The sequence below is a fragment of the Camelus bactrianus genome, chromosome 13 (assembly GCF_048773025.1).
Source record: "Camelus bactrianus isolate YW-2024 breed Bactrian camel chromosome 13, ASM4877302v1, whole genome shotgun sequence".
NCBI classification, from domain to species: Eukaryota; Metazoa; Chordata; class Mammalia; order Artiodactyla; family Camelidae; genus Camelus; species Camelus bactrianus.
The window spans coordinates 12,089,929-12,107,067 of record NC_133551.1 but is presented as its reverse complement, the minus strand read 5'-3'; the positions used below and the strand labels follow the sequence as shown (position 1 = coordinate 12,107,067).

At 38.9% G+C, this 17,139-nt stretch overlaps 1 pseudogene; it reads right to left on the bottom strand.

Moving 5' to 3' along the window:
- Window positions 1-12,740: 12,740 nt before the first annotated feature.
- On the bottom strand, window positions 12,741-15,712 carry LOC141579693 (guanylate-binding protein 2-like; annotated as a pseudogene).
- Window positions 15,713-17,139: the final 1,427 nt, after the last annotated feature.

The following is a 17,139-nucleotide window of genomic DNA, read 5'->3' as shown; positions in this document are numbered from 1 at the left end:
AGTGCTCCCTCACCTGTGAGCTGGGTGGTAAGTAGTCCTCACAGATGTGTTTATGAAGGAAGGTCTTCAGTGTTGCAGATGGTTGCAGGAACTCATTACAAATGCAAAGAAAATTAGAGGACACTTCTCTTCAAGAATACAGGGGAAGAGCTGAAGGAAGCGAGACATGAGACAGTTTCAGGTGGTGTCCCTTGGCCTCCTCAGGCTTAGGTTAATTCTGCTAGTGTGTCTATGCTGAGGGAGCCACGGGCAAGAACACAAACAGCCAGTCTGCACCCTGGGGGGAGTCCTTCTCTGTGAAGCAACGGCCCAGTCCATGGTGAATGCTGTGGGCAGCTGGCATGTCCTCTGGGACTGAAGACCTGACAGGGTGTGTTTCCTCACTGAAGCCGGGAGGAGCAGGGCACCAGGAGCAATCCCAGGAGCTGCACAGCTGGCAGGAGCCCCGGGGTGCCTGACCTTATATCCTACTCAGGTTAGGGCATTGGAACCTGTCCAATTCTCCTAACTCATCACGTGCTTTAAGCCCTGCCAACTACATTACTGCCCAAGACTCTCATGCCAGTTAACAAACTCTATGTTGTTAATTCAAAACAAAATGCTTCCTGTACAAAATCACTTTAACTTATGTTATTTTATTCAAGATTTCATCCATTCACAATCTATTAACTACCCTATGGGTATAAATTAGAGTCAACATATGGACACACACAACGCAGTTATTTCTGAAATAGTTCATGTTAATTACAAATGGACAAACAAGTCTTCCCAATTCCAAACTGCTTTTGTCACGGATCTTTGTGTCCTGCTTTCTCACTACAATCAAACCCCTTTATTTCACCCTGCAACTTCATCAGCTGCCCCTGGCTTCTGTCCAAGTCAAGGGGATAAGAGAAATCCCTCATCATGGCCACATTATGTAGACAGCCTACATGATTTAGAGAATGTATCTGTGTACACTGGCCATATTTATGGCAGAATTTGGATAATGTTATTCATTAGCAAATACTCACCTAAAAAAATAAATGAAAAATAGATTTCAATACCCAATACATAGCAGAAAATTTTTGTTAAAATGAATGATTGATATTTTTCAAACAAACAGTACTTTCTTGCTGTGTGTATATTCTTGTATAATTATAACATAATTCAAAGTCATTAGCCATTATTTTATGGGCTGCAAATTCTGTCAGTTAGAATTACAGCTCACTGTCAGTGCTTATATGTGTGGCCAAAGGCGACAGTACCTCAATTAGCCAATCATTCTCCTACTTTGTGTTTACTTTTCTCACATAAGGATCACATTTGTTGGCTTCAAATTGGCTCTGATGTCAAATCTTGTGCAGAACCATGTAAATAAAATAAATGAAAGGAATAATACATTAATATGACACATTCTGAAAAAAATGAAAATGAATACATGGATGTATATGCATGACTGGGACCTTGTGCTGTTTACTAGAAATTGGCAGGTTGTAATTAACTGTAGCTCAATTAAAAAATAAATTAATTTTTAAAAGTATGATGCACTCAAAGCATAAATGAAGGAGTGGGGATGGATGGTGCAAAGAGTGCTATTGGTCTGACACAAGTAGGATTAAGCAGATTTATTTTTCACCTTCTCTACATCCCCCAGGCCTTCTGTGTCAAGCAGAGCTGGAGTGTGGTCTGGCTTCTTGGGGTGAGGCACACAACACACCCAGATGCCCTTCCTGTGAGACTGCACCGTGCAGCCCAGAGAGGGGGTGTGGAGAAAAGAGGGAGTGGAGATTTAGTAGCAGAGAGTTCAGGAAATTGAGTAAGACTAACAAAACCTGAGTTAAAAGAGATAAATGAAACCATAATGAGTATTGGTCTTAATTACAACTATATAAAGAGAGAAATTAGAATGTCCAGTACAAACTGAAAGGTTAAGTTTTACTTTAAAGATAAGTGTTAGCTTGAATTACTTTTTATTATTATTATTATTATTATTACTACTTTACTCCTTCCAGAAAAGTATATTTATACTTTAAGGAGGAGGTTAAGGCAAAGTAGGAATTGAGAGTTGAGTCTTATCCTCCAGAACAGAGAAAATGTCAGAAGCCCATCACTGGATTGAAAGTGAGATTTCAATGTGACTCCACATCCCTAACTTCCTCTCCTCACATCACCGTCCTGAATGCTGGGAGTCTCGGTGTACAGAAGGTACTCAGGGAGGCTTTGCTGGTGCCTTCACTCTCCCTTGCTGTCACCAGCCAGCCTGTTCACCAGGTAGGACTGCCCTGTGCGGTAGGGGCCCACCCAGGCTATCAGCACCACTGGCTGTGGAACGGCAGGCAGGATGGCCAGAGCTTTCAGATCAGCCAACAGTCACCCATTAGTGGATGAAAAGAAGCCAGGCTTCCCCTTTTCTATGATCAGGACCCACTTCCTCTTACAACAATGGCCCACAGAGCCTGCTGGCAAGCAAAATAGTCTGTCCAATTTTATACCATGAGGCATAACACTTTTACAAAATGGGAATCAATCAGTGACTGACTCAGAAAAAGTGTCTCCACAAAGATTTTATAAGCTCCCAAATTGCAATAGCTTGTTACCTCTTCTTGCTGCTTGCAATAAAAAGAAAAGTTCCATTGAATCAATTCAAATAATGCTCTTTATTTCATGTTTGGGGCCAGTGTGAACTGTGAGGATGTCAAAACTTCATAGAATATTTTCCTAGGTCCAGTTGCCTGGAATATTAGATTCATTCACAATGGACCTGGTTGCTCTTGTTTCATAGGTGAGGGCTGTAGGTTCCCTGATGGAATGATCATGGCTTATGCTAACCCAGGTGCTGACAAGCAGCACCCAGTAAATAAAAACAATAATGCGAACATCTTCCAGTTTCTGCACACTTGAATCAGACCCAGTGACAACTTCTTTACATGGATTATTTTCTCTTAGTCTTACAGATACTTTTACCACAATATTAGAGAGATTCAATAACTTGTTACATTCACAAGGTCCTAAATAAAATTTGAATCCAAAAAGTGTTACTCCAGAACCCATGCCATCAACCACCTCACTTACTAGCTGTGTGTTTGCTGCGTGAATAATAATGACAATAATATTTCTTATTTTTAATTGTTTCTAGGCCGGAACCTTTATGTATGTAAGTTAATATTCATAATAACTCTGTATACTATGGAGTTATTTTTATCCACATTGTCCAAGGAAGGAAACGAGTCACAGGTAAATATATGTCAACTAAATATTTTTTGTATCCATTAAAGGATTACAGCCCTGCAGATGTTGAGCACAGAGTTCTATGAGTTTTCAATAATATTTAATAGAATTCAATGATAGACTAGGATTTCTTTCATTAGTCTTCATTCCATTCTCTATCTCTGAGTTTCCGTGGATCCAGGGCTGTGACTGCACGACCACTACAGAGGTCCCAGTGCCTGACATATGGAGATCCACACTGGTGGCCTGTGGGCACAAAATCTCAGAGACAACAGAGCAGAGTGCTAACATTCCCATGGCTAAACCAGGGGCAAATATCATGTAGCATGATCAAGTCAGATTCATCCCAGGTCACAAGAATGTTTCAATATAAGCAAATCTATCACTGTGATACACCACATTCACAAAAGAAATGACAAAATCACATCATCATCTTAATAGATGCAGAAAAAACATTTGATAAAATTCAACACCCATTTATGATAAAACTCTTACCAAAGTGGTTATAGAGGGAATAGACTTCAACATAACAAACGCTATTCATGACAGACCCAGAGTCAGCATAACACTCAGTGGGGAAAAGTCTATTTTTAGTTCTTTGGGGAATCTCCATATTGTTTTCCATAGTGGCTACACCAGACTACATTCCCACTAACAGAGTAGGAGGGTGCTTTTTCTCCACAGCTTCTTCAGCATTTATGGTTTGTGGACTTTTGAATGATGGCCAATCTGACTGGTGTGAAGTGAGACCCCATTGTAGTTTTGATTTGAATTTCTTTAATAATTAGCAATACTGAGGTTTTTTTCATGAGCATAATTGATATGTGTAGTCTTCACTGGAGAATTACTTGTTGAGATCGTCTGCCCTTTTTTGGATTCAGTTGTTTGTTCTTTTCTTATCAAGTTGTATGAGCTGTTTATATATTCTAGAAATTAAGCCCTTGTCTGTCTCGTCTTTTGTAAATAGTTTCTCCCATTCCATAGGTTGTCTTTTTGTTTTGCTTATGGTTTCCTTTGCTGTGCAAAAGCTTATAAGTTTGATTAGGTCCCATTTGTTTGTGCTTTTATTTCTATTGCCTGGGTGGACCGCCCTAGGAGAATGTTGCTGAGATTTATGTCAGATGATGTTTGGTCTATGTGTTCTTCTAAGAGGTTTGTAATGTCTTGTCTTATGGTTAAGTCTTTAAGCCGTTTTGAGTTTACTTTGTGTATAGTATGAGGGAGTATTCTCCTTTTTAAAGGCTGAACAATATTCCACTGTACACATCTACCATCTTTTCTTTACTCATTAATCTGTTGATGGCCATTCAGACGTTTCCACATCTTGTCACTGTGATTGTGAATACTGCTGCCATGAACGTGGGAGTCTGAAATTTCTTTGAGGTCCTATTTCATTTCTCTTGAGTAATTAGAAATGAAATTGCTGGCTCATATGTTAGCTCTACTTTTAATCTTCTGAAGATATTTCATAGTGTTTTTCATAGTGTTCCCACATTTTGTATTCCTATCAGCAGTGTGCTAGGTTTCTTTTTCTCCACACTTATCAACATCTGTCATCATTTGTTTTTGAATAATAGCTGTTCTAACAGGTCTGAGGTGCTATCTCATTGTGTTTTTGATGAATTTCCCTAATAATTAATGATGTGTATTTTTTCCTATACTTGTTGGCCATTTGTATATCTTTGGAGAACTCTGCTCAAGTGCTTAGCTCACTTTTCCATTGGGTTTCTAGGTTTTTTTTTCTTGGTTGTAAGAGTTTCTTATATATTTGGGAGATTACCCCTCATTATGGTATATGCTGTGCAAATATATTCTACCAATCTATAAGTTGCCTTTTCACTCAGCTGATCATCTCCTTTACTGTACAGAAACTTTTTACTTTTATTAAATTCAAATTATTTTTGTTTTTGTTTTTGTTTTGCCTGTGATTTTGGTGTCCTATCTTTGAAATCTTGCCAAGGCCAATGTTGTGAAATTCTTCTCTATGTTTTGCATTAGAAGTTGAGCGATTACATGTCTTACATTTAAATTTTTAATTCATATAGAGTTGATTTTTGTTTGTGGTGTAAGAAAATGGTCCAAATTCATTCTTTTATGTGAATATCTATTATCTTGAACATCATTTATTGAAGAGAAAATAATTTCCACCTTGTGTGGTACTGGCAGCCTTGTTGAGTATCTGTTGATTGTATACATGTGGATTTACTTCTGGGCTTTCTATTTTGTTCCATTAGTCTAACTGTTCTCTTTATGTGAGGACAATTCTATTTTGAATATTGTAGCTTTGTAATATTTTCTGAAATCAGAAATTGTGATGCATCCAGGTTTGTTCTTTCTCAGGATTGCTTTGTGTATATGAAGATTTGTGTGGTTCTGTATGAATTGTAGAATTTTTTTATTTCTGTAAAAAAAAAACACTGGAATTTTGATAGAGATTACATTGAATCTATAGATCACTTTATTTTGTATGAGTATTTTAAGAATATTAAATTTTCCAATTCATGAGCATAGGATGTTTCTGCATTTGTGTCTTTTAAACTTTCTTTCATCAGTGTTTTGTACTTTATAGTGTATAAGTCTTTCACCTGCTTTGTTAACTTTATTCCTAAGCATTTTATTCTTTTTTAAACATTTTTTATTGATTTAGAGTCATTTTACAATGTTGTGCATTTTATTCTTTTTGATGCGATTAGAAGTGGGATTGTTTTTCTTTTAGCTGTAATTTCCATTACAAGGAATTCACTGTTAGTGCAAGGAAATGCAACTGATTTTTTGATGTTGAATTTGAATCCTGCAACTTAGCAGAATTTTAAAATTCATCTTATCAGTTTTTTAAGTGGAATCTTTAGGGAATTCTGGTTGTAAGTTTATTTCATCTGCCAACAGTAACAATTTTATTTCCTCCTCCCCATTTTGGATGCCTTTTATTTCCTTTTCTTGCCTCATTGCTCTGGCCTGGAATTCCACCACTGTGTTGAGTGAACATGGTGAGAGTAGGTACCCTTTCCTTATCCCCAGTCTGGAGAGTCAGGCCTGAGCATGTGAACATAGGGTCTGAGAGGAAGGTAGAAAAGCAGAAACTGAATCAAATTCAAGAGTGTAATTTTAAAATTTATATCAAGTTGATATCATTTATTTTCTTTTTAAAAAAAGCCTATTATTAATCTGAAAGTGACTAATGAACTAATGGCAGGAAAGAAAGGTCCAATAAAGTATTTTAATGGGATGTTTTTCAGAATGTTTGAGAAAGAACAAAGTTGTTTTCTGTTTACACAGAACTAGGTACAAAATAGTAACTGTTTAAAAATTAAGAATAATAGAAAATTTAAGATGTGAAAAAAGATAAAACTTAAATAAAAACAACATAATACGTTAGACACTATGTGTGTTGTCAGGACGTATTTGTTCTAGAGTCATTTTAAGGCTTTGTTAAGTATGACTGTCAAAAGATAAGAGCAACCTAAGAAATGTTAATAAACTTTCTGACTTTTAAAAAATAGAGGAAAAGTTAAAGGAAAATTTGAGACATGGTAAAGTGAAAATAAGAAAGTGTTCTATATGATGTACGTGACAATGTTATTGAGTTACTATTATTATTATTATTATCCCTATTTTAAGGTTTATCTACACAGACCCACCTGGAAGAACTGGTTGAATCTAACAAAGATGGAAATTACTCACATTATAAGCCTCTGCTTTCCAAAGTGGAAGACAGAAAACGCTCTCATTCTCGGACTCTCCAGCGGGGAGACTTGTGACTTAGATTCTGTCAGGGAGATATACATCTGTGAGATGGAGATGTGAGCAACCCAAAGATGCAAGTTTTCATGGGGGATTTTGTTTCCTGCATATATAAATAGAAGAGTCCGTTTACTCAGGGCTGACTTTGGTGGAGCTTCTGCCGTTGGATCTGGAAATGACTTTATGCCAGGGGGTCATGGAAAGGATGTTTTCCCTTAAGATTTCTTCACTGTGTAGTTGGTACTCTTCTCACTGAAGCAGCAGTAGAGTCTGGATCTCTCGCCCTCCTAGAGAAACTGTCTGCTACCTGACAGTCATAAAAATCTTTTTTTTTCCCTTATTACTGAGAAGATTCTGTTGCTTGCAATAAAGATCCTTAAGTGATACATATTCTGAAATAATTGTGGTAAGATAATATTTTCATATTAATAAATTGTTTTTTATTTTTTCATGTTTTTTGTCTTTCCATGCTAGACATATAACCTGAGTGGTTTTCAGGGCATGAAGTCTTAGTAGAAGAGAGGGAAGAAAAATAAAGTTAAGTTTTAGGTTTTGAAGGATTATAGTTATGATTTTCAGAAGAATGGAAAGGAATGTATTTTGAGTATGAATTAACGTTCCCTTTTTGTGATTGTAGAAACTATTCTCACAACAGTAGAAGGAGAGAAAACTAAGAAAAAGAGAGTAGAAAAGAGAGATGTTGGGTGGCCTGGAAATGGGACAGTAATTGTCTGGAGGGATTCTTTTAGATGAGAAGGTTAAACATCCACTCATGTATCCATTTTGCACAGGAGCATGCACTTCAACTGCCAGTGTCCTGGAGTCACTTCAGTGACCAGAGATAAGGCCTCCATCCCATGGAGAACTATACACTGTCTGCACACTGGAGTTAAGTGTCCCAGGTTTCCCTTACTGGAGGCCATCAGGCGACCTCATGACCCCTTAGCAGCCACTCCTATATAACTGGGGTCCGTGGCTTTGCTCATTATCATCAGATTTTTCCTCTGTTCCCAATACTCCAATTCTACCCAAGGACCTAAGTAAAACGTTGAGTAAGAGCATATCTAGAAAGGTGGTGTATGTGGGGGGAATACATCTGTCCTGAGTGGAACACATCTGTCCTGAGTGGAACTGATTATCTCCCTGCTGTAAAATGCATCTCACTTATACAATTTAAAGTTTCTCTAGAGTCAATGTGCATGATTTCAAATATAGGATCCAGCTAGTTGTCACACTAATTGGTAGTACTTTAATTAAGCATGAATTGAATCACCCTGTAGGTAAACACATTGTCTTCACATTTCGTTTCATCTTGGCAAAATTTATGGCTCAATGACAATTCAAGCCTCATTGTTTCAAGTTTTGTTCTGTGGTAATTGTTTAATGTCCTGAAGTTGCTCACTCAACTTGTTCCTAGCAGGTGGGGGCTGGTTAGGAAATTGCTTTCCTTAGGTTGTTAGGGTATTTTGGAGGTGCTTCTTTGTCTCTCATCTGGAGAACAGTTCTGTCTGAGAGACCCATGTTCTCCTTGTGGAATCCTTCCTGGTGAAGACACTCTTTTTCCTAAAAGGGAAAGTGGAGATGGAACTCACACAACTTAAAATGTTTCCTACATTTGCTAGATTATTTCTTATCCACATTAGCCCCTCCTGGGTGTTGAAACTTGTTTTTGAAATCTTATCCTCCCTTAACTTCCATTATATCACTCTTTCTTCAGTCGCTTATGCCTGTCAAAATGTTTCTGGGATTTCTTTAGCTGCGGAAATGTTCTACTCTTATAATTTCTAAAATATTACTGACCCAGAATGATTTTCTTGACCTCCTTTACCCACATAAAACACCCTCTTTTGGGAAAAACTGTGTTTTTTCCCCTTTAATTTTGATCTATGTAGTATGAACTCCCACAAATGTATCTAAAATGATAAGAAAGATGGGTAAACTCCAATAGGAAGGTTACTACAAGATTCAGAATCACAGCAGGTGTTTGATCAAGGAATTTAGTATAAGTCTCCAAAACTTGGTGGCAGAGGTAATGGAAATAAATTGAGGAGATCAAGCCTGCACTGGTCCCCACTGTAGTTCTGGGTAGACAGCCTAACTGAACATAGACTTGGAGGAGGGCCTGGAGAATAGGCAGGTACTGGCAGCCTGGGCATTTTATTATATGTTCAACTGTGTTGATGGTCATAAAGTCTTCCTACTCATTAGGATGCCTCCAGACATAAAGTCATATCAGGTATGTCAAAAACAAAGTCACTGTGGACTCCAAAAAGTAGATAGACAGGCCAGATATTTTCCCACAAAGCAGAAAAATTACTTATTCTCATGATATTACAATTGCTTCATTTGAAACATGAAAATAGAATAGTACTTGTAACATAACATGAGGATTTGATCACAGAATATCTGTAAAAAACTGTTGTGCTGGCAATGAAGTTATGGTTTATTAGTGATTTCATAATAAAAGATTTCATGAGTTTATCCTGTAAGTAAGTAGCCTGTAACAACCAGGGGTACCCAAAGGTGGAAACACAAAGAGGATAAAATTTCTGCCAGTGTTTGGGTAGGAAAGCCCTTCACCTGCCCTAACACTCTAAACCCGTCAGCAGTGTTTTTGACTCAGGACAGTGGAAGACACAGTGGAGAGGAAGCAAGCAAGTACCTGAAATTTAAGGACTAGAACCCTCCCTTGTCCTGCCTTTAACTGGCCTTCTCCTTTTCCATCTTCTCAAAAAATGGTTCTATATGTTCTTTTCTCTCTCTACATCATATGCTCAATCTTCTTTTCCATTTCCTCCAACAATTTGCAGCTTCTTCATCTTCAGACTAAATACATTCCACTAAAGAAAAACAAGCAGAGAAATACGAGATTTAAATTGTTATAGCTTTATTTTGCTTTTCACCCTTTTCATGTTTTCAGTTGAGTTATAGTCAGTTTACAATGTTGTGTCACTTCTGGCGTACAGCAGAATTTTTCAGCCATATGTGAAATACATATATATGTTTTCACATTCTTTTTCCCCATGAGCTACCACAAGATCTTAAATACATTTCCCTGTGCTGTACAGTATGCACTTGTTTATCTATCTATATATACCTTTCAGTATGTACAAATCTCAAACTCCCAGTCTACCCCTTTCCACACCCATCAACCCTGGCAACCACAAGTTTGTGTTCTATGTCTGTGAGTCTGTTTCTGTTTTATATTTAAGCTCACTTGTCTTTTCTTTTCTTTTCTTTTCTTTTTTTAAGACTCCACATAAGTGATGTCATATGATATTTTCCTTTCTTTTTCTGGTTTACTTCACTTAGAATGATATTACCCAGGGAAGTCCTTGTTGCTGTAAATGGCATTATATTGTCACTTTTAGGGCTGAATAGTATTCCATTGTATAAATATACCAATACTTCTTAATCCAGTCATCTGTCGATGGACATTTAGGTTGTTTCCATGGCTTGGCTATTGTATATATTGCTGCTATGAACACTGGGGTGCAGGTGTCTTTATGAATTAGAGTTCCTTCTGAATATATGTCGAGGAGTGGGATTACTGGGTCATATGTTAAGTCTGTTTTTAGTCTTTTGTTTTATTCTTATTTCATAGACAGCACTTCGGGTGGTAATTTTGGCACTGAGTAATTAGAAGACAGATAAACATTAACACAGTTTAAGAAAGAAATCCCCTGGAACTATGGAATGTACCTGCTATTCTTTGCACTATGTTTATATTCTAGGTGGATTAATGTGCCCAACATCAACATTTCTATGGCTTTCCGACTACCTGCAATGTCTCAGCTGTTCCCAACTTCCATCTCTCTCTCCTTTTTCATACATGAGTTCTCGGTCTTTAGAAGTACATCAGTCACACCCTTCTTGGAATCCACACACTTCTTCAGCAACTCTTCTGTCTCATGATGTGGAAAAAGTTAGAAAAATGAAGGAGAAACTATGGGCTGAAATAAACTCAGCAATACATCTGTTAATTCAATTTAATTTTACTACCTATTTTAGAATTCAAATACCGTTTCAAACCAAGCTAGCCGAAAACCCAACTCTGGATTCCCTCTCAAACCTGTTTCATTCCCAATCACACCAAATTTAATAATTTAATTAGTAAATTTGGTCTTCAAATTGCATGGGTTAAAAACCTTCGAGTTATTCTTCATATCTTTTTTCTTTCTTCCTCACAAATCCCACATAACACCATCAGCTAATGGTGTTTCCTCTGACTTCAAATACAACTGACCAGAGCCCATCAGTTGTCACCCACTCGTCCCAAACACCCTGGCCCGAGATGACATCACCCCGGCCTGGACCACAGCATTAGCTCTATGGTTGGTCTCCACACTTCCTTGCACTCTTGCCACACTGCAATCTGTTTTCCTCACAGCAGCTGGTGTTATATTACTGTAAGAAAGATCACTTCCCTCTGATGCAGAAAAACCTCTACTGATTTTCCATCTCTTTCCAAGGGAAACTGAAACTTCCCTCAGTGGCCTCTAACTTACTACCTTCTTTAGGCTCTGGCCTCTGAATGTGTCTCTGACCTTACCTCCTGCCACCTCTTTTTTCTCACTGCCCTCTTGCCACATATTTTGCTATTCCTAGAGCATAAAGAAATTTATTCTTCTGAACTTCTCTGTTGTGTGAAGTTTTCTTCTAGGTGCCTGCTTAGATCATTTGCTGGTTTCTTTGAAGATTCTGCTGAAATGTTACCTCATCAGAGCCGCCTTCTCTAGAAGCCTACATATATAATAGCACCGCATTTCTTTCCTTTCCTATGCCTGCCCGTTACTTTGGTTTTCTCTACGGCACATTTGTCACTGTGATAGTGACTTTGAGAGTCACCCTAATACTGTTCTTCCCTTTGTTCATAGTCACAGAACTCTTCCTTTTTTTCACCAGTGATGTGGACATAAAGGGTGAAACCACAGCGGCTGTCTCAGACCATGAACTGACCTTGGGGATGGAGGATGTGTGTAGGGTGCTGGAGCAGAACAAGGAAAGGGCTTGGGCAGGGTCTGGCTGTGGAGCTGTCACAGCGCCCTGGACTCCATCTGCTTTCCTTCTTGTGTGTAAGAGAAAAAGAAACTTTTGTCTTTTTAAGCCACTCCGTTTTCTTTTATGTAGTTCTGAAATAATATGTATCCAAACCTAATTCTAACTGATGTAACCTGAGTATACCAGCACAGGAGGATAATTAAGAACACAGGGTCTGCTCTAGGAAGTCCCTTTCCAGCTGTACCACTTGTTACCTGCATGCTCTTAGGTGAGTGATTTTATTTCCCTGTGTCTCTTTTTTCTTATTCATAAAATGGGGATATTAATAACATACACTTCATAGAGTCGTTGTGGGAATTGAATGAGTACGCTCATTCATTTCCCAAAACTAAATAAGATCTGTATGTGTTAACTGTTACTATTATTGTTTTTGTCTGTAAGCTATGATTTGTTCATTGCTGATTAATACTTTGACACAACTTGTTTTTTCAATTGCCTAACCCCTAAAATTTGACAAGATCTGGCCCACAGTTAGGGCTGGCTGGATACTTGTTGGATGACTGAATGACTAAATTATTGAATAAAATTTGCAAACATTTTGGGGGGCTCCATTTGTGCTTCCAGGGAGGAACCTGCTGTACATCCCAGGGTAGCCTCTCCCACTGAATGTCAGTGATGGGTGAACGAAAGGCCAAGGCCACAGGAACTGACCACATTTTGGCTCTTCCTGATGTAGTCTGACAGAGTCACGTCAAATAAGTCCCCAGAAATGGTACTCAGGGGGTAGTTCACCTGTACCCCTTTCTGGGGACCTGGTAGTACTAATTCTTTATCTCCTGCTGCTTCTTAATAAAGAGATGATAACCTCTTGGTTTAGAAAATGTTCCCTGCTTCACATCTTCATATGTAGAGGCTCCAAAATACCCTGAGTTACAGCCATGCAATGACCTGAGGGTGCTTTCATGTGCAGCTTACAAAAGTCATCTCTTTGTTTCTAACAATTCCTGTGAAATTAAAACAACAGCACAGATGGCACAGTAAGCCATGAGGAGGTTGGTAACCACACACGGGTTACAGGGAAATGCTTCTCCTGCAGAAATTGTGGCACATGAACATGGCCACACCCCTCACCTTGCTGGAAGAGTCTAGATACCCCTAAAAAATGCATCTACTTCTCTGTGTGATGATCTGAAACCTCTTTCCCATACTTTCCTGGCTTCAGACAATGGTTCTCAAAGCATGGACACTGTTCCAGATGAAATCTTCCTTTTCAAGTCCCTAATGTTAGGAACAGCTTAGAGTACAAACATCCAGTAAGACAGGCCTGCAGGAGTTCCTGGTTCAAGCACTTTGTGACTTTATGACACTCAACCTTTGTGAAATGAGGTTTCCTTGTTGGTAAAACAGGGGCAATGACATCTGTCTCACAAATACCATGTCAGGACTACATCTGGTGGTTTAGAATGATAAGTTCAGGGACTTTTCCATAAGTGCTCATTAAATGATCAATGATTAGTGCTACATTGTTTAAAATGATAATATTTTTAAATATTTTCTCAATATAAGGCTATTGAATGTAATAGAGGTTGTACTGCCTGTATTTTCAGTGTTGAAAGAGTCTAACAGAACAACATTTTACTGACATTACATCACTAAAGATAATTTATACATCCAACATTTTCTTTAGTCTAGGAAGATGCCCATTGTCCGCTGACCTTGACTATTTAGTTTATTCAGAACCTCTGAATGCAGGAAGCTATGATTTGTAAAATCTTGCCCTGCAAGCCAGGGAAGAGATTGTCATCTGTCATGTGATTATTTGTCATACGACAATCCTTCAATTTGAAAGAACTCTCACTAGAGTCCTCAAACAACACTCTTATGATTGGTTTCTCTTTCCTGGCTTTCTGAATGTTTTACTGTTGCTGTACATTAAACACAATATATTTTTAGGGTTTTCAAAAAGAACCAAATCCTCCCTGATTATTAACAGGTGACACATGAAAGCACTGAGTCTTTAACTAACTTTAAATGAAAACAATAAATTAAAATAATTTTTTTGCAATTTGTTAGCTTAAAATATGCCATTCACAGGGGTGAAATTAACAGAAGAGGATCTTTGTAAAAATCATAGTCAGTTTTGGTACCATATCTCTTGGACTAACTCTAGGAGCTATTCTTTTCTTTTAGTAAAGATTGCAAATGAGTACACAGAGTGCTGCTGTCTTGGGTCTGGGTGGATGACTCATTAATAAAGGCCTCGATTTTTCTGCCTCTCATGAACTAGAATAGCAAATATAACCTTAATTTCTTCTGGAACACTTGGTCCACAACCTTAAAAGCATTCTTCAAGAAGACTTTAATGGCCTCTCTCTCACAGGCCCCATGCAGGTCCAGCAGCTCCTTGAGGGTTTCCATGGGCAGCTGCACCTTCTGGTCCATCTTCTGGTCATAGTGGCCAATGGCCTTTTGCACTGCAGCTGAGTTCCTGATCTCACTCAGGGTCAGGACTGCGTTCTCCATGCAGGGAAGATCCCCACGGCTGATGGCATTGGCATAGGTCAGCACCAGGGACTCCAGACCTATAAAAGGGAATTTTTTAAAAATAGTAGCTGCCAGTTGGTGAGAGAGAGGAACAAACTCTATTTTATTAAGTCTTGAGGATGTAAATTTAATTATTTTGAAACAACTGCTGGAGTATTTTGTATGCTTTTCAAATTCTACGATCAATACTTCTAAGGACTTTTTGAGAAGAATTACAATGGAATGTTTTGTCGACCTCCAGATGCAGAGGAATTTCAAGCTTCTCTTTCCTCCTCTTTCCCTAATTTAAAATGAAGATGTTGGAATGAACATATTACAATAAGCATTTTTAGGGGATGAGATATTAGGTCTTGATCTCTTCTTAGCCTTCTTGTATCTCCCTTTTTTCTGCCTTCCTTCCATTTCCCCCATCACATCTCATCTATTGAAAGGGTCAAGGAGAAAATTCAGTGTGTGTAGGCCTGTGTGTGTGTCCGTGTGGTGTAGGCCACTAGCCCTGTGTCTGGCCTAGATATGTGGGTCTTCCTAGATGTTGTCTCCTCAGAGCTCCATGCAGTGCAGCCAGTTCATCCAGGTTTTCCAGAGACCTGCCAGTTTTAGCACTGAAATTCTTACATAGCAGGAAGTTCCAGCCTAGGGCAAACTAGAGTGGTTGGTCACCTTACAACCAGGGTTTTTGGAAACACTTAGATATCACCTAACACTGGTCAGAGTGGCCATCATAAAAAAGTCTAATAAGAATAAATGTTAGAGAGGGTGAGGAGAATGGGAAACCTCCTATGCTGTTGGTGGGAATGTAATTTGGTGCAGCCACTATGGAGAACAGTCTGGAGGTTTCTTACAAAACTAAAAATAGTTTCTATATGATCCAGCAATGCTGCTCCTGGACGTATATCCTGAAAAGATGAAGATCCTAATTTGAAAAGATAGCAGCATCATTTCCAATAGCCAAGACATTGTAGCAACCTGAGTGTCCTAAAGGCTATGCTTTCTCCTCAGGAGGAACAAGTAATCAGCATTTCTTCACCTTCTTCACCCCATACACAGGCTGTGAGACATGACCTCTACAGCAGCATGGCATGGCTGAAAGGCATGAGGCTCCCTTCCTCTCCCTATCCCCATACATAGGGTAGAAGCTCTACCCCAGGTCACAGACCAAGAACTCTGAGCACTGAGGGCCTCTGCACTGACATAACTCACAGAGTAGAGGTTCCATAGTGGGCGAGGAAAGCCAAGAAGACCAGGCTTATCTAGCCCTCCAATGGCAGAGCAAGGGTGCCACTCCAAGAGATGGAGTCCACTGGCCTGATCTACCGTTCCAGAGCAGTGGCTCATAGATTGTTCCCAGTGGGAGAGGCAAGCCTTAAGAACAGTGAGATTTCCCATAAAGGACAGATTTTATTTGGGGCAGAGGATGGAGAAGTTCAGGCCTAAGGGTGCTGTCAAAAACCAAGGGGATTTTGGAGGTAAGCAATTATGATGAAGCCAGAAGCACCACAAGAATAACAAGCTAAGCTACAGGGCAGCTGGAAGCTTAACAGAGAGAACCTGGGGAGAGACAGCTAAGAAGGACCCTCCCAAGTCAGAACACACATCTGAGACCAGCCTAGAAGATAAAGGCACCAAAGTCTGATTAGATCAGCCTTCAGGAATTTATGTCTGGGGAATTGTCAGAAAAATAATACTAGAGCAATTAGCCTGCAATTAGTGGAGGTTAACAGCTGGATGAGATGACAACAGAGGAAGGCTTAATAGGGAGATCAGGGGAAAAACACTCAGAGAGAGCTGTGGCATTCCAGGTTGACTGTGTGCTTGTCCAAGGCTGTTCCCTCTGCTATGTGACATCAGAGGCTATACACTGTGGGAGAAACACAATTCAATGACAAAGTCCAGACCATGCACTAAACAAATAAACAAGCAAACAACAAAATCCTGGGGGTTGGGAATCAGTACCCAGAGTTGCTACATTATCTAAAATGTCCAATTTTCAAAAAGATTATGATGTGTTAAAAGAAACAGGAAAGTGTGATCCATACAGAAGGGAAAGAGCAGAAATTATAAATGTACTTGAGGGGGGAGCTCCGCTGTTGGGCTCAACAATGGAATGAAATAAAAACTCAATATTCTTGGGCATATAGCCAGAAGGCACCCTACTCCAAAAGACACCTGCACCCCAATGTTCATAGCTGCACTGTTTACAGTAACCAAGGCATGGAAACAGCCTAAATGTCCAGGAAGACATGACTGGATAAAGAAGATGTGGTATATTTATACAGTGGAATACTATTCAGCCATAAAAATGACAACATAATGCCATTTGCAGCAACATGGACGTCCCTGGAAAATGTCATTCAAAGTGAAGTAAGCCAGAAAGAGAAAAAAATACCATATGAGGTCACTCATATATGGAATCTAACAAAAAGAAAATAGAACAAAAATACAAAACAGAAACAGACTTGTAGACATAGAATATAAACTTGTGGTTGCCAGGGGGGAGACAGGTGGGAAGGGAAAGACTGGGAGTTTGAAATTTGTAGACACTGTCAGGCATATGTAGAATAGGTAAACAAGATTATACCGTACAGCACAGGGAAATATACACAAGATCTTGCGATATTTCACAGTGAAAAAGAATGTGATACT